At 49.8% G+C, this 27,030-nt stretch overlaps 1 long non-coding RNA gene across 1 annotated transcript; it reads left to right on the top strand.

Annotated features, from left to right (window-relative positions):
- The first annotated feature begins 21,424 nt into the window (after positions 1-21,424).
- LOC103887561 lies at positions 21,425-26,423 on the top strand. The gene is made up of 3 exons (XR_002524336.2): positions 21,425-25,026; positions 25,818-25,972; positions 26,146-26,423. It is a non-coding gene; the product is annotated as an uncharacterized LOC103887561 (long non-coding RNA).
- The last annotated feature ends 607 nt before the right edge of the window (positions 26,424-27,030 follow it).

Below are 27,030 nucleotides of genomic sequence, written 5' to 3' on the forward strand. Positions count from 1 at the left end.
TGCACCTCTCTGCGCAGCTAGGGTGCAAGCTGGGGGTGAGACAGAGTTAACTTGCAGGCCCCTGGCTGTAGGGATGGCGCCCAACCTACCCTGATGGACAGAATTCTATGTGTTGAAGGAAGGTTGGGCTAGAGTCTAACCTCCCACCTCTGCCCCTTGGCTGCTTCTTATCCCACTCTCCAGCCCGGTGACCTGGCCTAAGAGAATGCCTCTCAGGTATGTGACCAGCAGGGACTGCATGTCCTGATGGCCTTGTGCTCATAATGGGAAGCCAGGCAGATGCAGAACCCCGGCTATGGGTTCTAATCCAACCCTGGATTCCATGAATGGACAAGGATGGTGGCAGGGTCTGCCAGCATGCTTGGTGGGATCTGCCATCCCCTGAGCCAGTGCCCCAAGAAGGTGGGAAGTAGCCTGCTTTCCTTTTCTGCCAAGGGCAAGCCCTTCCTTGACAAGGGTAACCCACAGGGCTCCATGGCATGCACGGGAGAGGGATGCAGGCATGCCGGGCTCTGCCTCTCAGAGCCCACTGGGCTTTCTAACGAGAAGTGGCTTAGGCCATTAGGAGGGATAGAAGGCTGGTGCTTTGACCAAGCTGGTGGTTCGGGGGCATCAAGAGTGGAACTTCCGTGCCCAGGCGCAGTGGCTCACGCCTGTAATCCCAGCACTCTGGGAGGCCGAGGATCCGCGAGGTCAGGGTGAGACCATCCTGGCTAACGGTGAAACCCCGTCTCTACTAAAAATACAAAAAAACTTGCGAGCAGGTGGCGCCTGTAGTCCCAGCTACTTTTCGGGAGGCTGAGGCAGAGGAGAATGGCATAAACCGGGGCCCGGAGCTTGCAGTGAGAGCTGAGATCCGACCCTGCACCAGCCTGAGGCTGACAGAGTGAGACTCCGTCTCAAAAAAAAAAAAAAAAAAAAAAAAAGAGTGGGACTTCCAAATCAATAGCCTGTGGGACAAAATGGTTTTTAATAGGCCCATGCAGTGTGGGGTTTTTGTTGTTTTGTTTTGTTTGGTTTTTGCTGTGCACTTTTGTTTTGAATTTTGAATTCGCTGTCGGCACTTAAATTTAAGAATCTTTTACATACAAATCTGGATTTCCAGGTTCTCTGGAAAAATCAGAAGACCTGGGCTGCAACTGAGTGGCAGGTGCCCCTCTGGAGCTCCTTGCCCATCAGCATCCCTCCAGCTCACTGCCTTAACTTTGGTCACTTGCCTGGCACTGGAGCCAGTGAGGCTGTGACCCTGGAACTGATGCTTTGGGCGGGGACAGTCCTCATGGGTGCTCTGTGAGGTCTGTCTTCTGGGGAAGGCTGGCCCAGGTACGTGATGGGTGGGGGTGGGTGTGTGCCTGATGACTGGGGTGGCAGAGGTAAGTGCCTTCGCAGCTAGGCCAGGGGAATTCACCTCTGTAGGGACTTATGAGATCCCTACCCCCACCCACCTCATTCAGGAGGGTAAGGATTGGGAGGGTCAAAGGTTTTTTCTGGGAAGGGGGCAGCTTTCCCCGAAGTGCTGAGCTCCTAAACTCCAGCCCGATTAGAGGCTAGAGGAGGAGGAGGAGGAGGAGGAGGAGGAGGAGGAGGGGGTCTTCCTCTAGTGTCAGGGCTCAAGGCCATGACCGGGAGCTCTGATCACCAAGGCCCCAGGGTGGCGAGGAAGGCCTGTCAGGAGCACATCCGAGGCCAACTCAGCTGCTGCCTTCCCCATCTCTCCATCCCGCTGCCAACAACTCCACGGAGTCTCCTTTGGCAGAGCCTGAACCCAGGTTTTCTGTAGCCGCAGGTGGCTGGGCAGGGGTGAGGACAGCCTCAGGGCAGTTTGCAGAGTGACCCTGGCTGCTGTAGTTTGACTGGGGAGCGGGAGAGGATCCTCTGTTAGGGCTGAAGGGACTCTCTCTTCTGACCCAGGGGATCCGCAGTCCCGTGTCCTATGCACCTGTTCTTGCTGGAAAGCCTTGGAAAGCAACACTGTGGAAGAGAGGAAGAGGGCCTCTGCCGTGTGTTGTGTGGGTGCGGATGTGGAATCCAGTTACCCACAGCCGTCGAGGGAGCAGCTTCGTGGCCTTAATCATTGGGAGGGATGACCCTGAGTGGCTCCTGTTCTGGGTGATGATGGTGTGGCAGACAGGGCACCCTCTGGGGGCCTCGCCAGAGGATTTCAATTGCCCTCCTGCCTGTGACTGCCGGCAAGTAGTTTAACCTTTGTCCAACGAGGAACATCAGAGTAGTTTTCTCACTAGGTTGTTGTGAGGCTCAAAGGAGATTACAAATAATGGCAGCCAATATTTGTTTTATTGATTACTGGCCATGAACCAGGCAGGAAGTCCCAGTCAGATCAAACATCTGCTCCTTAAGAAAAATGGTGTGTTAGTGCTGCGTGGTGAACACTGCTGAGCCAGGTGCGACCTTGGGGCCTCCAGAGGACCCGCACCAGGAGTGCAGCTGAGGCTGGGGGAGCCGTCGGATGTGGGGACCGGAGACCCTACAGACCTGCTCCATGCCCACACACTGCACAGGAACAGCCTGAAGGAGGCAGGAGAGAAGCACAGCATGAGGTTAGGGCGCCGGCTGCTGGGAGCACCAGGGTTCGAACACCAGCCACGCCCCACACAGACCTCGGGCATGTTGCTCACTCTTTCCAAGCCTTGGTTTCCTCATCGATAAAATGGGCATGACAGTGGCATTTACATCGCAGCAGTGTGGTGACGCACAGTGAGACGACATCTGATGCATAACATTTTGAAATATCAACTGGTATTTTCCCATCTGGATTTCCTTCCCCACCCTTCTCAGGGTCTGCAGCCAGGCTCCTCGGCGGTGTGTTCCTTGGCTTCTGGGAAAGGACGTGGCAGAAGAGGGCAAAGGGAAATGGAAGGAGCCTCTTCCTGAATTTTGTGTGCAAAAGCCTTGGCTTTAGGGGAAGCTGTAGGGCGGCAGATTGAGAACAAACATCCTGAATGAGTAAGAGCAGCCCTCCCGCCCAACCAACCAAAAAAGCGCTCCCTGAGGGGGAGGAGGGCAGTGGGGAGATGGGGAGCACCGGCTCACGACTGGAGCCTGGGGAAGGGTTGCAGTCCCACCTGAGGGCTACGTGTGAGAGCAGAGGACACTCATGCCTCCTGTCCTGGTGAGAGCCCTGAGGAGGCAGGCAGGCCCAGAGAAGGGAACAGAGCAGTGTGACGAGGTCATGGACCTTAGAGAGCCTCATTGTGGGCTTTCTTCCCCCACTAGACTGTGGAAGCAGCAGATGGGTCCTGATGCGACCATGGCCCAGAAGAAGTGGAGAGACACCGCCCCCCCACCCTGCACCGCCCCCCACAAGACTAGAGGGTTCCTGAGATAGGATCACAGGGCAGCTCAATGGTGACCAAGTGGACTCATGACACTGAGGTCTCACTCAGTACCTTGTCACTATGACAACCTCATGCCTACCCACAGAAACTCAGACAGCCTCCTGGAGAAAATGGCTTTAAGTTGAGTGGTCTGAGATGAAGATTCGCCCACTACTGGCAGGGAATTCAAAATGAAAATAAGGCTGAGTCATAGAGAATGAAGACCGTCCTGTGTCTTGCACACTTGAATTTATGAACTGAGAGTTGTGCTGCTTACACATTCATGCAAAGGAGTTCGCACAGTGCCGGGCACCACCAGGTTCTGGCTGCTGTGTCCCATGTGGTTGGGATGCCGTGGTGGGCCCAGAGCTGGACGGGATGCCGAGCTGGGACTCTCTATCAGGTCCCGGTCACCTTCCCTGCTGAGGGCATCAGGTGGGTGGCTGTCCTTCCTAAAGGGTGTGTGAGCGGCCACTCAGCTTCTGGTGCTTCCCAGGCTGTCTGAGATCTGAATGTGACCATCCTCTCCTTCTCCCAACCACCTCCACAAGCATCTCTCTCCATCTCCCTAGACCCTGAGACCCGGAGCTTTCAGCCTGACGTCTGGCACAGCCTCAGACGCAGTGATCATGGAGCATTCTCTGGGAAGATGGGCCTCAATTTTGTCCTGCCCTAGCCTGGAAAACACAGAGAACTCTGAAGATAGCCTAGCCTGAGTTCACCAGAGCCATGGGGAGGAGCCAGCCCAGGTGAGTGCCATTTCTGCTTCTGGAAGGGGCCTCAGCTCACCCTGCTCTCACTCTGGAGTCCTGGGAGGCCACGGCCACAGCAAGCAGGCATCCATCTTATCTGGGAAGGGGTAGCTCAATCAGGGTCAACAGATAATCTCCCAGAACAGGACTCTGTCAAAGCCTCTAAAAAAAGCTGCTGGGGGGTTGAATATGGAGTTTTCTGTATCAACCTGGACCCCACCTGAGGGTCCTCACCTGAGAATCCAGGCTTCATTCTCATTCATGGAACTGATCTGCCTGAAATGTCGTCATATTAGTCAGGGCTTTCCGGAGACACAGAGCCAACAGGATGTGTGCATATACAGAAGGAGGTTTCTTTTAAGGAAGTGGCACCTGTGATTATGGAGGCTGGCAAGTCCAAAACCTGTATGGGGAGTGGTCAGGAAAGGGTTGCTGCTGCTGCTGCTGCTGCAGTTCACGTCCAAAGGCTGCCAGGGGAGAGTCGGTATTGCAGCTTCAGTTTGAAAGCTGACTGCTACAGAATTCTCTCTTGCTCGGAGAGATCAGTCTTTGCCTGACGGAATGAGGCCACCCCCATTAGGGAGGGCAATTTGCTTTATTCAAAGTCTATCAATTTAAATATTCAAACACACCCATTCAAATACACCCTCAGAGAAACATCCAGAAGAATGTTTGACCATATATCTGGGCACTGTGGCCCAGCCAAGTCGACACATACAATTAACCATCACCGTCATTCATCCAGTTTGGTTGGTGGGTATAGAAACCCACCCAAGCCATCTCAAATAAGGGGAATTTATTGGAAAGACAAGCAGAGATTTCATGAGAACCCAAAGATGGGCACCAAAGTGTCACCAGACATCATGGAACCATGAAGAGCACAGAGCTTTATTTAGTGGGTATGGGAAGCAGTGATGGGTGGGGAAAGCATGGGGTGGAACGGGGGATCTTTGATTTTGTTCCACCATCTCCCTGAGGTGAGGAGGAGTGGGTCAGCCCTTTGGACATCTCTTCAGCACACTCCGGAGCGTTAGAGCAGCAACAGCGTGGGGGAAGGCCATGAGAGCAGCTGATTTGATACCCATGACTTGTGAGGACATGGGGAGAGGAGAGGGCCCTTGCTGCGGGGTTGAGCATCAGAGACAGAGCAGAAAAGACCCAGCAGGAACTAGTCTGAGTCATCTCAGAGGAACGGTGAGGGAAAGGGATGGGAGAGTGAGAAGCACATGCTGTTCTCCACTTCCCCTACCAGGCTGTCTCCAGAGCTTCTAACAGACATTTGTGTGTCCTTTCACATGACCTTGACAACTGCTCTACCATTTTACTAGGGAGGAAACTGAGGCTGGGGACGGGGGTGGGGACAAGAGGAGAACGTGCCCAAAGGCGAACAGAAAGGTTGAAACAGGAATCTTTGCCCAAGCATTTGATTTCCAATTTCAGAGCTTTCCTGAGCCATACTCAGGGCTCTCTCTGCACAGTGGTGACCAGTGGTGAGTCAGGCCAATTTGGTTGGAATTATAGACAGCAGAGTTCACAACCAGCACTGGAGACACTTGCCAGCTGCATGTTCCGAGTCACCCCCAGCCTACCTGGTGTGCTCCATCTAGACGCTCTCTCACCAAGACTCATGCCAAACTCTCCTAACTGCCTTCACTCCTGGCCCCATAATCCACTCCCGGCAGAGCAGCCAGCATGGACTTTCTGCCCTTGCTTCATCTTTTTCCACTGGTTTCCAAAACATTTTTTTAGCATGGAGTTTACACACATCAGCCTGGCCCAAGTGACCTGGTCCTGGCTTCTGCTCTCAACTTTAACACTCCCCCTCACTCACCACGTCACTCAGCATATTTGAGGCTGCAGGTGACAGAGAAGTGGATTCAACTAGCGTTATCACAAAGGAGACCATGTCATCTCCTGGAGCAAGACGTCTGGAGGCAGGGCAGCGCCAGGGTTGCTTAGCTTAGACTCCACAGCATCAAAGATCCCGATATTGCCACTCTTTCCCCTGTCATCCTCAGCCCATCAAGATGGCCTCTTAGGCTGCCACAGTCCCAAGGCCACCTGTGGATGACAACATCCAGAGGCAGAAGAAAGCATTTCCTCCACGGTCTCTCTCCATCAGTCATGAAACCTCTTCCAGAAGCCTCCCTCAGAGTACTGCTCTGACTCATTGGTCTGAATTGCAGCATGTGCCCAAGCCAGGAGGGAAGCTCTGTGATTAGCCTAGACCACTGAAGTTCATCCACGGGACTGCACAGGGGCTATGTGCCCACCATGGAAGAACATGGCTACCCAATAACTCAGTGAAACAGAGGCTGTGCTAGCAAGAAGTGTTTGTGTTGGAGTAAGGAAGGGGACGGGTATTGGATGGGCAAATAATGGCACCTGTCACTCTCACTGTGATTCTGCCTCACCAACCTTCTCCCTCCCATCTGGAACATTCTTCCCCAACTTGATCCCTTGCTGGCTCCCTCTCTTTTAGGTATCAAAGAGGCCCTCCAGAGTCCTCAATCTGTGATAGCCCTCCACCTAGTTATTCTCTCACAAAGCACCTGGCTCTTCTCCTTCTGAGCACTCATCCCAAGGTAAAGTTACATTTTTATTTGTCCCTTGCACCAGATAGGAGCTCCCTGAGGTGGGATCGGGTCTACTTTTGCTCCTTCGGAATCCCAGGTTCCACCAGGGCATATGGTGCAAAGTAGTGCCTACATCTATATTTTGAATGAATGGTTGCATGAATGAATGTCAGATGCTGTTTAGGCTTTTCAGATAGTTTCTTTTAAAATTTTATTGATAACCCTTTGCCCTAGTTATTTTTATCCTCATTTCACAGATGGGACCACTGAGGCAGAGTGTCTTAGTTCATTTGAGTTGCTATAAGAAAATGCCCTCAAAAATAATGCTGCACATCTACAACCATCTGATTGTTGACAAACCTGACCATCTCACGCCAGTTAGAATGGTGATCATTAAAAAGTCAGGAAACAACAAATGCTGGAGAGGATGTGGAGAAATAGGAACACTCCTATACTATTGATGGGAGTGTAAAGTAGTTCAATCATTGTGGATGACAGTGTGGCAATTCCTCAAGGACCTAGAACCAGAAATATCATTTGATCCAGCAACACCATTACTGGCTATATACCCAAAGGATTATAAATCATTCTACTATAAAGACACATGCACACCTATGTTTATTGCAGCACTGTTCACAATAGCAAAGACTTGGAACCAACCCAAATGCCCATCAATGATAGACTGGATAAAGAAAATGTGGTACATATACACCATGGAATAGTATGCAGCCATAAAAAAGTGTCCTTTGCAGGGACATGGATGAAGCTGAAAACCATCATTCTCAGCAAACTAACTCAGGAACAGAAAACCAAACACCACACGTTCTCACTCATAAGTGGGAGTTGAGCAATGAGAACACATGGGCACAGGGAGGGGAACATCACACACTGCGGTCTGTCAGGGGGTGGGGGGCTAGGGGACGGATAGCGTTAGGAGAAATACCTAATGTAGATGATGGGTTGATGGGTGCAGTAAACCACCATGGCATGTGTATACCTATGTAACAAACCTGCACGTTTTGCACATGTATCCCAGAACTTAAAGAATAATAATAATAATAAAAAGAGAATGCCATAGACCAGGTGGATGATACACAACAGAAATTTACTTCTCACAGTGCTGGAGGCTGGGAATTCCAAGATAAGGCAGTGGTATATTCGGTGTTTGGTGAGGACCTGCTTCCTCACAGATGGCCGTCTTCTCGCTGCGCCTTCACAAGGTAGAAGGGGCAGGGCAGCTCTCTCGGGTCCCTTTTATGAAGGTACTAATCCTATTCCTGAGGGCTCCACCCTCATGACCTAATCACCAAAAACCCCATCTCCCAATACCATCACACTGGGTGTTAGGATTTCAATACGTGAATTTTCAGGGATACATAGCACCGAGAGACACCGAAAGACTTATCGCAGGTGGCATGGATGGTAAGGAGCAGAATTAAAATTCACACTACTTCTGATTTCAATTTCTGTGCCCATTTAACCAAAAACACTTAGGTTAAATGACCGATGACTTGACCCAGAGTGTATTAAGCTGGTTTACTGCAAACCAACACATTTAAAATTGGTTTCCCTCAGTATAATATACAGAGAAATGGATGAAGGATAAATTCTTGAGACTCAGCCTTGCTAGTAGGATGGCCCTCCTGTACTTCCATGTGCTTCAACCCATGGTGACAATGACACACCCTGGTATCACACTTGCCCAACCAACATGGCTGCAGATGTTGGTTTAGCATTGTCTGCATTGTTCTAGAGTGAAACGGGTATCAGGCTGTCACCATTCTCACAAATTGTTAATAAGAAGCCTTTATCAAGGGGGCATCTTCGGACTCTGTTTTTAACACCTTCTGAACCATGACTTGGAGCCAGCAGAGGAGGCCATGGCTGCAAACTTCGGCACAACCATGAATGCTGCTGTTCAAGAAATTACGATTTACGTCCATCCCAAGCTGTAAATGCTAGTCTTTTTTTCCATGAACCTCAAACAATTTTATCCATGAAGCTCCTTCCTCATAAAATCTGTGGAAGCCCAATGTATGCCTGGAGAAAGAGGGTGCCCTGGATCTGGAGGCTGGAGCAGCAGAGGGTAGGTGTGCTGAATAACTCCCCCTGGCCTCCCCTTTCTCTGTCCCCAGGGCTCTTCTAGGGTGATTCTAGGCTTCCTCAGAGCACGGTTGAAAACTCTTGCTCTCCTCCAACCCCTTCACTATAGAGACTGAAACAGAGCACCAAGAGAGTTAATGTCTTCCTTTGTCACATGGCTAGTACGTGGCAGAGAAGGCTTTGACTCTTGCTCCAGTGCTCCTTTGAGAGGAACCTGCAGACAACTCTTAGGCAAAGGGCAGTCAAGACACATTTAAGAAGCAATGCTGGCCTGGCGCAATGGCTCACACCTGTAATCCTAGCACTTTGGGAGGCCGAGGCAGGCAGGTCACTTGAGCCAAGGAGTTCAAGACCAGCCTGGGCAACATGGCAAAACCGTATCCCTACAAAGTATACAAAAATTAGCGGGGCATGGTGGTGCATACCTGTAATCCCAGCTACTAGGGAGGCTTACATGGGAGGATGCTTGAGCCCAGGAGGCAAAATTTGCAGTGAGCTGAGATCACGCCACTGCACGTTAGCCTGGGCAACAGAGTGAGACCCTGTCTCAAACAAACAAAAACAAACGAACAAAAAACAAAACAAAAACAAAGAAGCAGCAGTGTTAACCCCACTTCTGTTACTTTCTTGCTTTCCACTCATGAGCTCTTTGTAGCTTATTTTCGTAGGACCCAAAGGTGTTGGGTTGAGCCTGACATAGCAGAATGACTAGCAGATGATCGATCACATTTGTTATATGGGTTCAGAGAAATTGAAAAAGACACCCAGTTCTCATTAAATGTGATCAGGCATATGAAGAGCTTAACACAGAGGATGAAATCAGCAGACGTCAGCCAGCGCTGTTATTGTCACTGTCCTGCTCTAAGCTTGCCTCTGTCATCTGTTCACATTGTGACTCTGAACATTCTCATCTCAGTTTCCTTGCCTGTAAAAGGATGACAATGATACCATCCTCTTGGGGTTATTTCGAGGACCAAAATAATGGATATACGACCCTTTTGAAAAATATAAGAGTAAGCTAGCATTATTATTACTTGGCAAATAATTGAATTTTCTTCCAATTACACATCAAGTCAAGCGCAATTCACCTATCAGGTTTATGACTGTGATCATTCTTGATGGGAACTTGCATGTGAATTTTATGGCTCACACTTCAACCCAAGGGAGAACGCTTTATTGACTTGCAAGCTAACACCTGTGATCAGGGCAGAAAACTGAATTTCAAAAAAACTGAAGCTTGAATTTGGAAATTGGGGCATAAATAGGAGAATGTACCAAGCTGTGATTTCTTTAAAAGCTCACCAGAACCATAACTGAAATACAGGATTCTAGTTTTGTTTTGTTTTGTTTTTGAGACAGAGTCTTACTTTGTTGCCCAGGCTGGAGTGCAGTGGCACGATCTTGGCTCACTGCAACTTCTGCCTACCGTCTTCAAGTGATTCTCGTGCCTCAACCTCCAGAGTAGCTGGGACTATAGGTGCACATCACCACACCCAGCTAATTTTTGAATTTTCAGTGGAGATGGGGTTTCACCATGTTGGCTAGGCTGGTCTGGAACTCCTGGCCTCGAGTGATCTGCCTGCCTTGGCCTCCCAAAGGATTCTAGTTTTTAATATCAATTTTGTCTTTGTGTTAAAGACAGGTTTGTGGCAAATCAATGAAAAAATCAATATTGTCTTCTGATACCACACTGTCCTCCTCATACTTTATTTTGTTTTCAATTTTAAGTTGCAATTGAAGTCACTTGTTTACTTAAGAATCAGCCTCTCTGACTAAAAGTTAAAAGGCTTGAGTTCTAGTTTAATTACACCACCAACTAAGTGTCCTACCCTTTGTAAATTACATGTCTCCCTGGGCATCATATACTTCTCTCCTACACAATGGTGGTGTGTGGTGTAGTAGTGGTGGTAGTGGTCATGATAGTGGTTGGTTTGGTGTAGTGATGACGGTGTTGGTGTTGGCTTGTGGTGGAGGTGTTGTTGCTGGTGGTGTAGGATGTAATGTAGGATGTAATGTAATAGGATGTAGTGGTGGTAAGCATGGTTCTGATGGCTGTGATGGTGGTGGACATGGGGATGATGGTTGTGGAATGAAATGGTGGTGGTGATGGTGGTCATGGTGGTGATGGTAGTGGTGGTAGAGGGGATGGAAATGGACAGAGAGCTAGTGGTCAAGGAGGGTTGGCCTAGGTGGTCTCTAGGTTCCTCTCAGGTCCACTATTCTATGTTCTTTGATTTCTGCTGCCATTTGTGTGGTCAGTGGGTTGTCCACTGGGGCAATCAGTGAAATGGAGGGGAAAGGAAAAGATTCAAAATTGGCATTGTTGAGAGTTTTCACCCACTTGAATTCTCTTTGTAAGATCTGTGTTTGGGGCACTAGGAGTCTTGTTCTATAGTATTTGTGGAGTAGGAAAAAAGATTTGATCAGGGAGGTTATGTTTGGCCAAGAGTCCATCAGACTTTGATGGCTTCTACCAGCTCCCAGAATTGACATGAAAAGGATAGCATTGTATTAGAATTTTGCTGTAAGAACATTTGAAATTGGGGAATATGTAAATCAGAGTCCCAAAAAGAAACAGATGGTGCACTAAATTAGGATAATTCAAGGAGGTTTAATTTGCAAAGGAATATTTATAGAGTGTGGCCAGGGTAGAGGGGAACCATAATGGAAGGTACAGAAGCCCGGGCTAAAAAACAAGGGTTACCATCCTAGGCTTGCTTACAAGAGGGAGAGTGTAAGTTTGCTAGGGTTCTCTAGCAAAACAGAGCCAATAGGATGTATATATAGGAAGAGATTTATTATGAGGAATTTACTTACTCAAGGCTGAGAAGTCGGAGCTGCTGTCTGAGCTGGAGACCCAGGAAAGCCAATGGTGTAATTCAGTCCCAAGTGCAAAGGCCTAAGAACCAGGGTTGCTGATGGTACAAATCCCCATCCAAGGGCAGGAACTGATGTCCCAGCTCCAGCAGGCAAGTAGGAAGAAAAAAAGGGGCCAATTAATTCCTCCTTCCTCTCCCTTTTGTTCTATTCAAGCTATCTGCAGATTGGATGGTGCCCACTCATGTTGGGAAGGACAGTCTACTGAGTCCACATATTCAAATGCTAATCTCATCTGGAAACCCTCTCATGGACGCACCCAGAAACAATGCTTAGTCTGGGCACTTCCTGGCCTACTCAGGGTGATACATAAAATTGACCATCACAGATCCATTACAAGCACTCAGGAGAGATGATATTTGTGTAGCAGAGGCTGCCTCAGGAGGAGACTTCTGTGGAGGGTCCCGGCCAGCAGAGGCAATGCTGCAGGGAGGGAGCCAGGTACCTGGGTCTCACTCTCTTCCCTTCTTTCGGTCTCCTGCCTGGGCTCACAATTGGCCAAACCCAAGCACAGTCAGGGCAGGGGAGTCTACTGAGGTGGTTCACACCCATTTGTCTCCTGGGCAGAGAACAAGGTGGAATGGGAAGGAGAGTGGACCTGGAAGGAGAACAGAAGGCACAGGATCCCATTGCCATTAATTCATCCACACAGCACATGGTTTTGAGCATCGATGTCCTGCTAACTAATGTTCTTGCATGCCAGCCCTCATGCAGTGTACATGTGATGCATTTCTGTTGAATGTGTTGGGATGGCCTTTGAGTTTGGAGTAAATACCCAGCCTGGCCTCCCTCTGTCCCCAGTGAACATTCTCATCACCAACGGGGCCAGTACAAAAGGCTGCCCCCAACCTCCATGCCCCCTTTTCCTGACCGGCCCATTGTGCATCCCACCCTCTGCATAGCCAAGCTTTGTTCGAGGCTGACTTATTGAGGTGACTGTGATGTAGCTTCCTGTGCGTGGGAGCCAGGACCATTGGAGCTCTGTGTCCCATGCCTTGAAGTCTGCCTGGCACTTAATAAGTGCCAGTAACAGGAGACACTCGGTAGGTATTTGAGGAACGGATAGCAAATGCTTTTATTTTCTCACAAAAACATCATACTTTCTTGTCTTCCTGCTTTTGGCCATATCCCCCTTTATCCTTCTCCTGTCTTCTTGCTGTGTCTTTTGTCCAAGTACTGCTTTCACAGGAAGACCTCACGGACACCAACCCACAGCCACCAGCCCTTCCGTGGTGACAACAGTGGGTTCCAGTCCAGTGCCAGATCATTTCCTAATTGTCCCCCATGTGTGCCACTCACCTCCTCGGCCAGTCATGAGCTGGGCTTGAAACCCAGGGCCATGAATTTAGGGGCCTCATCTTTTATTTCATTTGTTCCCAACACCCCACTGCCTGCCCTCAGAGTAGATGATGCGAGAATAATGATAATAATAGTGATTGTAATAATGAACCATCTGAGCCCACACAGAACCCTTTCCATTCCATGACTTATTCCTTTCTTTCTCTTTGTTTGTTTTTGAGATGGAGTCTTGCTCTGTCTCCCAGGCTGGAGTACAGTGGCACAATCTCAGTTCACTGCAACCTGTGCCATCTTCCTGCCTTAGCCTTCTGAGCACCTGGGATTACAGGTGTGCCTCACCATGCCGGTCTACCATTTGCATTTTTTGTAGAGATGGAGTTTCACCATGTTGGCCAGGCTGGTCTCAAACTCTTGGGCTCAAGCAATCCACCCACTTCGACCTCCCAGAGTGCTGGGATTATAGGTGTGAGCCACTGCACCTGGCCTACATGAATTATTTATTTTAATTCTCACAACAACCCCATGAGGAGGGCCATATGTTGGCATCCCCATTGAGGTTCAAAGAGGTTTTCAGTTACATCTCACAGCTGGTAGGCAGAGAAGGCTGGTTCAACTCTAAAACCCGCTCTTGTTACCATGACTTCAACTATTTCCACACCTCTGCTCTTTAGTATTTTCTCACTCTTCATCCCTCCCCTCCCCAACTCAGCATCTAGAACAGGCCTGGGCACCTAGAAGGTGCTTAAATAATGCCTGTAGATTCATTGCTAGGTGAGGTATCCCGTGATTGATCAATGACCCTAGCCTTTCTGTTAACACCGAGAGGTACAGGAAAACCTTTGCAGCCAGGCCTCATGTCCAGAAGTCAAGCAAGTTACCCTCCAATAGCCTGGCAGCCCCTCTGTCTCCCCAGATTGGGGCTCTGGCTGCCTTTCCAGTCATCCCAGGACATTGCTCCGGACAATCGCCTTTTGCTTCCAGCGCAGGAACAGCCTGCAGAAAACCCTCCTTCAAGCCCTCCGAATCAGAGCGAGAGGGGCCCATAAAGTCCAGGCTATGAAGTGTCACAGTGTCTGAAACAACTGCTTCTTTATTGCGTAAGCACACACCAGGAATCCGTTCATTTCTGGGCAGCGGCTGACGGAAAAAGAGAAAGATTTTCCATGTATTTATTATGCGAAACATAACATACAGGGGATATGAATGGCGATATATAATTAGACATAAAACGAGCTAGACTTGAGGAATTGCCAAAAATCTGTGGCAGGATAATGAAAGTGCTTTGAGTGGTATCACTTATTTCACAATCTGTCATTGCAATCGACGGCCTCAGTAACCTGTTGAACGCCGCAGAAACACAGAGCTGGGAGTTCGTTTGGGGGGAGTTGCCTCCTGGGCACCATCTTTGATTAGTTCCTGTGTCTTTTCTAAGGCAAAGACATATTCATCTTGGAGCCCTGGTGGCAAAGGAGCTGGATAAAGAGAGGGTGGGTGTGGAGGAGACGAGGCCCATCCCAGGCAGAGGGTAGGTGGAAGCCTGTCTGTTGATTCCCCCAGCTGGACTGGGCTGCACTGCTGTCTTTCATATCATACCAGCTAAGAGAGGTGAGAGCAGGGGCACCACTGCAGCTTCTAGTTCCAGCTCTATGGCAGTCTCCCTTTGCAACCTTCCCAGACCACTGGAATTCCCTGGGCCTCACTTACCAACTCTGCAGAACAGGAAGATCGACCCAAGAACCTCCACATGCAAGGATGCGTGCCACGTGAGTGGGGGCCACAGTGAGAAGACCCTGATGTCCTGGCCTCTTTCCTAATAATCCTATCCAGCTTGTCATTCATCTCTGAGGGTGTATGTCAAGCCTTTCAAATTAAAAACATGGGCTGGGCATGGTGGCTCATGCCTGTAATCCCAGCACTTTGGGAGGCTGAGGTGGTCGAACCACTTGAGGTCAGGAGTTTGAGACCAGCCTGGCCAACATGGTGAAACCCCATTTCTACTAAAAATACAAAAAAATAGCTGGGAGTGGTGGTGGGCACCTGTAAATCCCAGCTACTCGGGAGGCTGAGGCTGGAGAATCACTTGAACCCAGGAGGCGGAGGTTGCAGTGAGCCAAGATTGTGCCATTGCACTCCAGCCTGGGTGACAAGAGTGAAAACTCTGTCTCAAAACAAAACAAAACAAAACAAACAAACAAAAACATGCCAGAGCTGATCCTTGTGGTAGTTTACTTTTAAATTAAGTTTGAAGGTCTGCTACACATACACCTGGCACTTAGCAGTTACCCAAGTTCTTCCTTCTTGCAGATAACTGCTCACCAACTCTTGTCCATCTTGCTTCCTTAAACTCCACATTTGTCTCCAACACTAGCTTTGCTTCTGCAACTGCCCTGGCTCAGTCTCTCACTGTCTCTTTCCCAAATATTATAACTACTTCTAGTGTGGTCTGGACTGGTGAGTCTTCTCTGTTTGCCTCTCTCCCTCTCATTCTCTCTTCATTCTTCTCTGCCCTGTTCTGTGTCTCTAGACCGAACCCCTGCAGAATCCTTCACAGCCAGCAGCCAGTTCTGGCTACTGCCCATGGAAAGCCCCAAGAGAAGCTCTAGGGGCTGTTTTTTGCACCATTCCTGCCCCAGATCATGTTTCCCGTGGTGGTTGCATCCTCAAAGGCCTGCAGCTCTTGCCGATGGTGCCTCCAGCTCTTACCAGACACATTGGTGCGATTTCCTGTCCTCTTCCACTGCTTTGGGGCTCTGGGGGCCGTTTCATGCCTCACTGGTCCCACCCATGCCTCCATGAGCAATAGCTTTATTCATCCATGGACTGAGCCCCCTAAGTCAGACTATTTCCTGCCAGAATCCCCAGTGTACATGCTGTCCCCTGCTTCTGCTGACACCACGCACAATTCTCAAAGCACAGTCCTGACTGCCTCTCTCCCATGCCCAGACACCATTGCCTCTCCATTGCTGCAGTCAGTATGAAAGGCGCAGCATATGCAGAGGCCGCTCATATGCAGCTTGGCTCTGCAGCTTGGCTCAGATGTTCTCTTCTCTGGTCTCCTTCCTCTGTTGCCTGTCACTTCCCAGCAGAACAAGCTGCTCTCCCTAAACACAATCCCCACTGCTCCCTCTCCCCAAATCTCCACAGCTCCAAATCCCACCTGTCCATCGAGGCTCAGCTAAAATGTCACCTCTTCCATAAAACTTCCCATCTCCTTCCAGCTGGAAGCAATTTTCTCCTCATCCACACTCCCCGGGGATATTATCTGTTTCTCTCTTGGTCACTTATCACTTCCCCAACCTGTATTAGGATAATTTATATACAAGCTGTATCTTCCCTTCTGGGCTGTAAATTCCAACGGTGCCTCTTTCATCTTGCTGAAGGCCGTGTGGAATGGTCGTTACACAGGTTTGCTCTGGCGACAGCCCGCCCAGCTTCAAAGCCTGGCTCTGCTGCTTTTTAGCCACATGAACTTGGCACATTATGTTATCCTACGGAGCCTCTCGTTGCTCATATGCAAAATGGGGGTGTGCGTTTTGGGGGTAATAATACCACCTGTCCTGTAAGATTGTTGGAGGATTACCTGAGTTAGTACATAGAAAACAGTTTGAAGGGGGTCAGCATATGATAAGCACCCCCATATCTTCTGTTCATTTTATTCTCAGTAGCATGTGGCTAATTCATTCCATGTGCTGTCAAGATAACGGGAGAGTAGATCGGATGATAGGGCAATGCCTGGAAAACAAAAACGTCCTCATCACAGTGATTTTCTCAGATTGGTCATGTTAAAGAATGTGACCATTTCCAAAGCTGGAATCCCATTCAGAGACAAAGACCAACTTCTTATTAAAACACCAGACACACTGATGCCTAAAGCTAATGAGTGGCCAGAGCTGGGGCTTGAAGTTCTCTCATAGCAAGTGTTTTCCTTCTATGCTCTGCCAACCTTTGTATAACTACAGTTTCCAAACTTCTAAGCCTTAAGAGAAGATGACCTCAAGGAGACCAGCCTGGAGGATGGGACCCCCAGTGGACAAGGGGCAAGGACCCATGGCTCTGGGGATTCCCCGGGACTTGTCCCACTTCCTCATAACTTGGGAGAGAAATCCAAGGGTCTGCAAATACTGCCTTGCGTTTGCCTCCTGGAACTTCAGATCCTGCTTTCGGAGCGGTTTACCCTCTGAGTAGCTCTCAAAATAATGTGAGATTCCTTCGCTTTGAGTTTGAGGCATGGGCATCTTTGGGGAGGAGGTTGACACAGAGTCACTGGGAAGAGGTGGAAGAGAAAGAGTCCCCATTTGTGATAGCCAGTCAGGAAGCAGAAAATAGATTTGGTCTGATGACATTTGGGCAACTATTGACCTTGTCATGGAACCCAGAGGCGCTGGCCAGGTGGACAGGGATCAGGTGGCAGCACTTCAGGGAGAATGCTTCTGAACCTCTATCATCCCTGCCCTGCAGTTGGCCAGCTCTCTCTGGGGCCCATCTAGCCACCAGCACGGATGCCTTACAAACCAGGGGTGGCGGGAGAGGGTCGGTAGAGGGTGGGGGCAACCCCACAGGTCACCCACTGAGCTGGAGTAGCAAAGCCAGGCAGTGTGGGCGCGGAGGTGGGCTCAGCTAGGCGTGGAGGCAGATATGGGAAAGGTGTTCTCTTTTGGGCAGCGTGGAAGTTGGAGCATGGAAGGCCAGACCCCCCTGCCTGGCCTCTGTGAAACCTCTGGAAAGTCTCCTAAAGCCACCAAGGGTCAGTTTTTCTCATCTTTAAGATGGGACATGAAAGTGTCTCAGAGTTATTGGGGGCATGTGAAAAGACCTGGAGATGGGGCAGTGGAGTCGGGGTCGGGGGGTCTGAATTCACCTGAGAGAGGTGGATTCAGATCCTGGTTCTACCACATAATGCTGTGTGTCCTTGAGAAATGGATAAACTCTGAGTCTCATTGTCTTCACCTTTACAAAGGAGTCGTTGTGAGGCCAAATGGTGATGCATGTGAAGAGCTTGGCATAGAGCCTGTTCATGTGATTATTAGCAAGGCACAGGCCAGGCACATGAAGGCTTGGTAAACCTTAATAGAATGGACCACGGGCGGGAGGGACTTTGGCCATTACAAAGGGCCACATAGAAGCAAGGGCTCTTGTTATCATACCTAGGCAATGGAGACACTTTTGGGTAACCTATGGTGGTTTCTGCACCTGAGAGACCTTCTCCCAGTCTTCTTTGCATCTCATGTTGGTGTCCAGCCTGGACTTGGGAACCCATGCAACTGACTTTATCCAGGAGTGGGAAGGACCCTGCTGGAAAACGACTTACTAGAGAGGAATTAAACTGATCCAACCTTAGGTCTCTGTTCAGAATATTCAGTGGTCAAGACACTGGGGCCCCTTGGTACCCTTCCAGCAAGCTCTAGCCACAGGTTGGAACAGTGGACAGGTTTGGTGGGAGTGCAGGTGAAAGGGGCAAGACGAGGATCCTTTTGGCTGCGTTGTGCTGGTTGTCTCTTGGTGTGCTCCCGAAGCCCTGGGGGCCAGGCAGAGCTGGCCGTGGGGGAGGCACTGATAGAGGTTTCTCCCATCCCTGCTCCTGCATCAATCTTTCAACTTTCAAACACCAGGGAGCCACTGTCACTCGTGTCCACATGGAGACAGGAGAGAGTCATGGGGGAGGAGCTGAGAGACTGTAACGAGGCAAATATATTAAGGAAGGAGATATAAGAACTTCCCTCACCACGACTACCATGCCCTTGGCTCGCAGACACGAGTTCACAAACACACATGCATGTACTTGTTGATACAGTACATGTAACTCTACAGACTTTGAATGAACATTTATTATACACCTACAGGGCCCTGACACTACAACAATGAATCCAGTTCTGTCCTCAGGGAGTTTGCAGTTTGGGGTGAGGTGGGGGAAACTGACTCAAACAATGAAGTGTTGGTGCTGTCTCTTCTATGTGCAAAGCCCAAGGAGTTTGAGAGAGAGAGAGAGAGAGAGACAGAGAGAGAGAGAGATTTAATCTGCTTATGAGAATCTGGGAGTGCTTCAAGGAAAAGGTGCTGCTTGAGCTGGGTGTTGAAGGATGAGTAAGAGTCCTCCAGATGGGCTAGACAGAAATCTAGTTCGACGTTGCCTTCCACAGGAAGTCTTTCCTGATTCTTTCCCCTTCCCCACCCACCTGGCCTAGGTGTCCAGGGCCTCTGATTCCTTGACGCTTTGCATGTCTCTGTCACTGTGAACCACTGAGAACAGAGACTGAGTGTTTGTGCCCCTAGCTTCTGAATCATGTCTAACATATAGAAGACTTTCAATAAATGCTGAATAAGTATGAAAAAGAAAAGGAAGACATGCGGGGCAGAGAGCAGAGTGCGCAAAGGCATGGAAGAGGGAAGATGAAGGAGAGTGGAGGCATTTGCCGAGGCAGGATGCAAATAGAACAATGTAGGGACATAAGTCAGATGCTGCTGAAAATGGCAGCCCACAGTGTCTCTTACCAACTCTCCCATTAAAGCCTTACCTTAGAGAGAGGAATAAACAGCTATTGTTCTTACCTCAAACGTCCTCCCAAATGCCTGCCTTCTCTTCCTCCCTGGGGAAGACAAGCAGGACCAGTGCTGCCACAGGAGTTGCTCAAGGTCAGGAATAGGACCTGGTTTTTCCACTGTCATTGTCCTTAGCTTACAGCCTACAGTCTGGCAAATACCAGTGCCATGGACTGATGAATGCTTTGCAAATCTGGTTCCCATTAAGATGCCACTAAAGAAACCCAAGAGGTTCATGTGGCAAGGTCAGACTAGATGTGAACAGATTGACAAAAGTCCCAAAGAACTGAACTAGCCCCATGGCTGTGATACGGGTGGGTCTGAAAATATCCAGGGATGTCCAGGCGCAGTGGCTCACACCTGTAATCCCAGCACTTTGGGAGGCTGAGGCAGGTGGATCACAAGGTCAGGAGTTCGAGACCAGTCTGGCCAAGATGGTGAAACTCCGTCTCTACTAAACATAAAAATTAGCCGGGTGCAGTGGTGGGTGCCTGTAATCCTAGCTACTCGGGAGGCTGAGGCTGGAGGGAATCTCTTGAACCTGGGAGGCGGAGCTTGCAGTGAGCTGAGATTGTGCCACTTCACTCCAGCCTGGGCAACAGAGCAAGATTCCATCTCAAAAAAAGAAAAAAAGAAAAAAAAAGAAAAAATATATATCCAGGGCTCCCTTGGTGTTGTGGTAGGGTCAGGGGATAGCCCTTGCTTTCCTGTGTTCCTAAAAGAAGATAAAGTCACACTATCAAATAACAAATGCCTCATCAAAACACAACCCAGACAGCAGCCCACTTCTCCCAACAAGAAACAGGCCAGTCTTGACAGTATTATAATTATGATGACAAGGAAGGGAAGGCTGGTCCATCACCCCTCTCCCCGCCCCGACCTCTATCAGGGGTAAGCCCAGGGGACAGGAGTGCAGAGTGGCTGAGGGCAAAGCCTGTGCCCTGTTGGAATAGCCTGGGCCTTCTCCTTCCTAGCCTGTGAGCTGTGACGGGGATTCAGTGAGGGTCTCAGGCTGTGCACAGCCCAGGACAGTGCCTGGCTCGGAGTGAGTGCTCAACAAGCTTTAAGTGTCAATATTCTTGCTAAAAACCTGAAAACTAACCCTAGAGCTAAGCAGTGGAATTCTGCCCATGTTGGGGGTGAAGAGACCAAAGTTCAGAAAAATTCATTAACGTGTTCAGGATCATACAGCTGGAACAGGGGAACAGGCAGGGCTGAGGTCCAAGTCCAGGCAGGCTGAGCCCAGAGCACTCGCTTTGAAGTTCTGTTTTATACGACTCCTTAGCAGGAAGCTACTCAGGGCGAACTGACTCAAGAGCATCATTTCCTAGAACTCCTGATGCCAAGTCCAAGAGCTGGGGGAACGCTGGAAACAAGGAGAAGGAAGGCAGAGAATGCTGGTGGAGGCAGCAAGGAAGAAATAGATGCAAGAATATTAGAAGGTGTCATAAGAGGGATAAGGACCAATCGCACCTCTGTCTTGCCCCATCCCCTCTCCAGGTGAGAAGGGCTGCATGAGACTTTAGTGTCAGACAGGAGCTCAGTGCTGATCATTCAGCCCTGTGCCTAGGGACAGCCCTTCAGCCTCCTTGATTTCCTGTGATTTAGTCTGGGTCTGAGGGCACCTCCTCATCTGGCCAATTCAGAGTAAAAGAATTTGGAAAGCTCAAACACTCAAGCAATGTAGTTTTTTGTTCTGAGAAAGGGTCTTGCTCTGTCACCCAGGCTGGAGTGCAGTGGTACAGTCACCATCACTGCTCACTGCAGCCTCAAACTCCTGAGCCCAAATGATCCTCCCACCTTAGCCTCCTGAGTAGCTGGGACCACAGGCATGCATCACCACACAGGCTAATTTTGTATTTTTTGTAGAGACAGGGTCTCACTGTGTTGCTCAGGCTGGTCTCAAATTCCTGTGCTCACACAATTTTCCTGCCTCAGCCTCACAAAGTGGTGGGATGACATGCATGAGTCACTGTGTCTGGCCAAGAAGCTTAGTTTTTAAAATAACAATCAGTAAAATAGGTTACAAGTTTTCAGTCAAACCTGTCAGGTGGGATGAAAATTTGGGAAAACCAGGCCACATTATTTTCAGTTAAGTTCTGTGAAAACTTCTGCAAAATCAATCAGAAACTCTGTCAGTTCATCTCAAAGTCCTGGGAGTCTAGACAGAAGTTCAGGCTTCGCATGTACTGGGGTGGTTGGTTGGAAATTTGGTGAGGTCGGTCCAAAATCCAGCCAGGTCAATCCAAACTCTGGATCAGTCCCAAGTTCAGTGCAGCAAGGTAAAGTCCAAGCGGCGTAGTCAGATATTTAGTCAGATTCATCATGACGTCACTCTGACCATTTGGGGTTGGGTAAGCCATCGGGTGTGGGACTGGGTTTGTGATGGGCGGACAGAGAGGCAGAGGATTGGCAGTGTGCGCAGGCCTGGGAGCCGAAGTGGAGAGTGAATGGTACTTTCTGGGGGTTTCCAGAACCACCTCTAGCAGGAACCCAGCTAGGGAAATGGTGAGGCTGACCAAGAGTGGTGCATGGTGCTCCCAGACATGTCCCTGGCACTTCCTTGAGGAGACCTGAAATGCTACTCTGTTGACCCCTACAACCCCAGCACATTGCTGAGCTGCCAGCTTTCTAACGCCTACCCCCTGTCCAGCCATTGGGCAGCCAGCCAGCATGTTTTGGCCTAAAGGACAGCAGCTTTGTGTACACACGTAGCACATGCTTGTCCCCACACAGCCTGCCTGTCTGTTCTCCCACGCTCCTTTCCCTCTCTGGCCAGAGCTGAGCAGGCAAAGCCAACAGCTGGCCTGGCGCCCCGGTGCGTGGAGGTGTAGCTGGGCTCTGACCCAGCTCCTCAAACAGGTTCCATATGGCCCTCCCGGCCGCCCCCCACTCCCGTTCCCCACCTTGACTGTTTCTGAGATTAAAACCCTTTCCTGGCTTCCCAGCAGTGGCAGGGAGGGGCTGCCACGCTGCCATAGGGGCTGAGCTGGTGTGGAATACTCATCAAAAGGTTAGCTGGAGGGGGACAGATTTCTTGGGCAGTTGGATGAGGGGGCATGGAGGGGAGCACATGGCTTGAGCATAGGAGAGACCTCGGTCTGCCCCTGCAGCCCAGCTGCAGCCTCTGGAGAAGTTCCTGAGTGTCTGACTTTGGCAACAGGACCTCAAGGCTCCGGTGGGAACAGGCAGCCTTCTGGGTCTCTCTACTTCTCTCCTGGCACTCAGAATTCCTCCTGCAGCTAAGAGGGGTGTGATGAAAGCAAAGGGACAGTTGAGATGGGAGAAGCCCTGGGGAGAGAAGGGAGGCTCCCCCATACTGTACCCACCAGTAACACTCAGGCCCTGGACAGTCAGCAGAGATTCAGACATGGCATTGGAGTGGGGTCCTGGAGCAGTCATCCCTGCTGAGCCCGATGCCTGCCCTTTGGTGGCAGGGCTGTGGGAAAGCCTTGGGATACTGGGACCAGAGTAATAGGGTGTGGTGAGAGTGGGGGATGCTCCAGGAGCTTGGGACTGCAGCTATCTACCCCTGGTACTGAAGTATTTTAATATTTTAACAGCCAGCTTAGTGGTCCTGGTGGCCCTCGCTGAACCTTAGCCTTGGGTTAGAGCCCATCTCTGCTCTAGCTCTGCCTTCTTCCCCGGAAAGGCTTTTGTTGACTGTGAATCCTGAAGACATATACATAGACACAAGCATGTGAGTGTGTGTGTGCCTGCCTGTCTGCATGAACTCTCTGGGCTCCCAATCCTTCTAAGTGCCCAGAAAACCCAGAAGCACATGCCCACCCTTGCACTTTGCCTGCCCTTGTCCTCCTGCCCCAGCCCCACCAAGTCCAGCACAGAGACTAGTCCAGAGGCACAGCTGATCCACTTCTGAGTCCCTGGCTGAACCATGTCCTGGGGCTTCTTAACTCTTATCCCTCCTCCATCCTGTCCCAGACTTGTGCCCAGGAGCTGGCTGGCATGACTGGGGCTCTGAACATTTGGAAGGCTCCCATTTAAACAGTCTCCCCACCAGACTATCCTCCTGCCTAGCCAGTCACACCATTGGCCCAGCTCAGGGAGCCCATCCCACCCGCCTTGGAAGATCAAAGCAGATTCCGCATCCATTTTCAGTGATGACATCTGGCTTCAGCAGGTGGTGATTTAGGATCTCAGCACTGGAAGGCCCTCAGGGATCTCCATTCTGGCAGTCTCATTTTCCTCATGGAGACCCAGAGAGAAGGAGGGTGTCAAGCTTGTTGCTGGGCTGGGACTGGAACCCCAGTGTCCACAGCTCCTGGAATTTCACCGGGAGAAAGGAAAAAAGTAGACAACGAGACTCAGCTAAGCCAGAGTTTTCCTTCTCCTCCTAGAACAAACTATGGGTGGAGGAAGGAAAAGACTTTGGAGATTGTTGTCTAATGGCTTCATGGTCCTGCCTACACCCACATCTTGGCCACTTCTCCGCATCTACATGGGTGCCAGGACATCATCGTGTCTCAGGCAGACCTGCAAAAAGTTGCAGGGCAGTTTCAAGGGCATGAAGGAAGCCTGATCTGTGAAACATTTTGCAACATTGGTGCAGATGAGGGACCCGATAAAGGAGCTCAAAGAGCCTCAGCCCCACTTCCTTGCCTGTCTACTCCTGCTACGGTTTGAATGTTTGTCCCTTCTGAAACTCGTGTTGAAACTAGATCCCCAATGTAACAGTATTGAGAGGTGAGGCCTTTAAGAGGTGATTGTGTCATGAAGGCTCTGCCCTCATGAATCCATTCATGGATTAAGGTACTAATGGGGCAATGGATTATTGGGTTATCATGGGACTGAGTTAATTATCAGGAGAGTGGATCCATTATAAAAGCCATTTTGACACACTCTTGCCCTCTCACCACGTGATTCCTTCCATCATGTTATGACGCAGCAAGAAGGCCCTCACAAGATGCAGCCCCTCAGCCTTGGACTTCCCAGCCTTCAGAACTGTAAGAAATAACTTCCTTTTATTTATAAATTACCCAGTCTCAGACATTCATTTAAGCAACAGAAAATGGACCAAGACAACTTCCTTCCTCTCACCCTCTCTTTAGCTGTTAAAGCTATTGCTATGCACAGGGAGAGAGTGGAAGCTGATTTTGTTTCTCCTCTGGGGGTGCTGTTTGGAAGTCTGGGGCTGAGGAAGGAGCAGTCATGGTCCCAGCCAACTCCCTGCATATGTTGGGGGGTGGGGGATGATAGGGGAGGCTGTGAACCTAGCCTAGCTTTGCACTGCCTTGTCCATCGAGCCCAGTATCCTTTACAGAGCATCTGGAAGCCCTTCCAATAGTCTATATCCAGATGTTCCAGGTGTAGTCACAGTGGGCAACTCTGAATTCTCCTTCCACCCTCTCATATCTGAGCTCTGATCATTGGTTTCTTTCCCTGACATGTCTTTCCAGGGACATCCCTGTTCTTCCAGCTCTGCTCAAACTCTGCTGAAGGACTTTGGTTCTCTGCCCTTCACATCGTTTCCCTGAGACATTGCATTCCTCTGCTATCACTCTGATCCTAATAGTCACAGTGAACAAGGTGGGATACACTTCATTGAGATGTTAACAGGTATTTTTCTCCTAGGGGTTTGCTCTGCACTCCCCATTCCAGCCACCGAGCCTGGATTAGGAAGAGGGGCAGGATAGACGGTGAGTGGAAACAATGGAGTCTGCCTGGCTTTGTACCCTGCAAACCCCAGACCTTAGTAGATATGAGAGGTTGTAAGGGCTTATTGGAAACGTGGGAGCAAGGTCTGGAATGGCAGCAGGCGGTGAACATTGAGGAGGGGCTTCCCTGGAGAGTTCCGGGAGGCACCAAGATTGTAAGAGGGAAGGGCTGGGTAGCAAGTTCAGGCAGACAGCCTGCCTGGCTTCCCACACCCAGGTGAGGCCCAGATCTGAGAAATAGCTCCTGGGCCTTGGCACTTTGCAGGGAAGAGGCAGGGGAAGGCAGGTATAAGGGTCAGTTTGGTGATGAGTTTCAGGATGTGTCCACTGAGGCATGACTCTGTGGGGCAAATGCTTCAGGGAGACATCAATGCCTCTCAGCACCTGAGGTTATACAAGCCCCCGTAACTCAGACTCCCCTTGGGGAAAACTGGGAGGTTGCCCCAAATTCAATAAGATTGTGTCTACCACCACAACTGAGTGGGGAGCTCAAGCCAGCCATTAAATTGCTGTAGAAAGATAAATTATTTTGCCTTGGATGGCTGAGTTACAGCCCGAGCATGGAACCCACTGCACTAACACTGGCAGGTCCTGGGCAGCGTGTTCTTTGATCCTCACCATTAGCTTCAGGGGGCACATGCTGTGATTCTTCCCATTTTACAGACAAGAAACTGAGCCACAGAGGCATCGAGCAACTTGCCCAGGGTTACAGAGTTGGTACGAGGAAGTGGTCCAGATGCAAGCCTGTGTCTGTTTGACTCCTGAGTCCGTGCTCCTCTCTGTCCCTCCCTGCACCACTCCACTTAGAAGGACATGAGGTGAATTTAAACATCTTAGTCACAGTGTTGGTGGTTAGCCAGTGGGTCTATGCATGCCTTTGTCAAAAACATGTGCTCTAGCCTGTGTTTTCTCTGTACCATCAATGTTTGGATTCTCCAGAAACCCAACCCCAGGGTATCCCTCATCATCTGTCTTTTTGCCCTCATCACAGGTTTGGGAGCAGATCCACACCACTACAGCTGTGACTTGGAAGGAACACAGCCATCATTGATGTCACCGCAGTCCCTGCAATTCTGTAGCACAGTGTTGATTTCATTGTACCACAATGTAGCTCTAGGAGGCAGGACAGGATTCGTGCCCATTTTATAGACAAACATGCTGGGGTTCAGGGCTTGACCTAGGCCCTATCGAGGATAGTAATATGGTTTGGATGTCTGTCCACTCCAAATCTCATGTTGAAATGTGATTCCCAGTGTTGGAGGTGGGACCTGGTGGGAGGTGATTGGATCATGGGGATGGATCCTCATGAATGGCTTAGCACCATCCCCTTGGTGATGAGTGATTTCTCACTCTGAGTTCACATGAGATCTGGTTGTTTAAAAGTGTGTGGCACCTCCTCTACCCTCTTGCTCCTGCTCGCATCAGGTAAGACATGTCTGCTCTCACTTCACCTTCCACAGTGAGTGAAAGCTCCCCGAGGCCTCCCAGAAGTCAAGAAAATGCTGATATTATACTTCCTTTATAGCCTGCAGAACCGTAAGCCAATTAAACATCTTTTCTTTATAAATTACCCAGTCTCTGGTAGTTCTTTACAGCAATGCAAACATGGCCTAACACCAATAGAGAGGAGCTGGAACTCAAAGCAAGTTCTTTTTTTTCCCCCAAACTTGGCTGAAGGTGCAAATCTCCTGGTGTGTTTCCTTGGGTCCCAATTCAGACCTTAAAATCAGGATTTGAGAGAAAAGGGTGCACAGTCCCTGCCTCTTCAGATAAAGCTCTCTTGCCAGAGATTTGCAAATTTATTTGAAGCCTTGGAACATTTTATTTCAAAAATCTTTATGCTGGAGAAAAAACCCAGTGGATCCAAGGGGTGGGT

This window comes from Papio anubis, chromosome 11 (assembly GCF_008728515.1).
Source record: "Papio anubis isolate 15944 chromosome 11, Panubis1.0, whole genome shotgun sequence".
Lineage (NCBI taxonomy): Eukaryota > Metazoa > Chordata > Mammalia > Primates > Cercopithecidae > Papio > Papio anubis.